At 37.5% G+C, this 1124-nt stretch overlaps 1 protein-coding gene across 1 annotated transcript in view; it reads right to left on the minus strand.

The window, feature by feature from the left end:
- Nr2c1 (nuclear receptor subfamily 2 group C member 1) overlaps positions 1 to 1124 on the minus strand; it is a 55350-nt gene that overhangs the window by 42161 nt on the left and 12065 nt on the right. The gene's annotated exons all lie outside the window — the stretch shown is intronic.

Raw genomic sequence — 1124 nt, forward strand, 5'->3', positions numbered from 1 at the left:
CTTTAAGATATCAAGAAAAACCAAAAATCAAAGCCAGACTACTTTCCGTGATCTCAAATCCATTTTGAAACAGTTTTGCATTAAATTTGAATCAATACTAATATATAAGAAATTGTTCCTCCAAAAACAAAAACAACAAAAGTAGCCAGGTGTGGTGACAAACACTTGTAATCTCAGAACTTGGGAGGGTAAAGCAGGAAGATCACTGAGTTTGAGCCCAGCCTCAACTACACAGTGAGATCTTGTCTCAACCCCCCTCCAAAACAATAAAAAAAAGCAGAAAAAGTAAATAAACTGTCCCTTCTTTAAAGACAGTCACAAAGTTCAAAGAGAAAATTTTAATGTATTTAATTTTTAACCAATTTTTACAGAATTTTGATAAGTGTGTTAAGTGATGAACTTGTTCAGATTTTCTTTTATTTTAATTAATAAACTACAACTCTGGTCTATTGGCTCTATGTAACTCAGACTGGCCTCATGCTGGGCTACAACTCCTGATCCATATGAATGAGAGTCCTCCTGTTTAGACTTCTATGTTTGTGTTTTGAGTCAGAGTCTTGCTGGTTTTGAATTAACTCACCAACTGTTGAGATTACACATGTGCTCCACCATATCCAGTGAGGCTTCAGTGTTTTTTTTATTGTTTTGTTTTGTTTTAGAGGAACCAGGGATTGAACTCAGGCCCTTGTGCTTGCCAGGCAAACGTTTATTCTACTGAGCTATCTCCCTGGCCCACCTTCAGTTTGTTTTAAAGGTAAAATTGTTGGCTCTTAAATACTTGATGGTTTTCTTTTTGTTTGTTTTTTTTTTTGGTGCCAGGGATTGAACTCAGGACCTTGTGCTTGCCAGACAGACACTTACACTACTATCTCCCTGGCCCTTGTATTTGCTTTTGGCGTTTTTTTCAGACAGGATCTTGTCATGCAGTTCAGGCTGGCCTTGAACTCACTGTATAGTCCAGAGTAGCCTTTGTTTTGATTTGAGACAGGATTTTGCTATGTAGCTCAGGCTGGCCTTGATCTCAGTGTATAGTTCAAACTGGCTTTGAACTTATGGAGATCCTACCTGAGCTTCCTAAACTCTGAGATTACAGGAGTATACCACCATATCTAGCTTTTTTTTTT

The sequence above is a fragment of the Octodon degus genome, unplaced genomic scaffold, assembly GCF_000260255.1.
Source record: "Octodon degus isolate 3935 unplaced genomic scaffold, OctDeg1.0 scaffold00004, whole genome shotgun sequence".
Taxonomy (NCBI): domain Eukaryota; kingdom Metazoa; phylum Chordata; class Mammalia; order Rodentia; family Octodontidae; genus Octodon; species Octodon degus.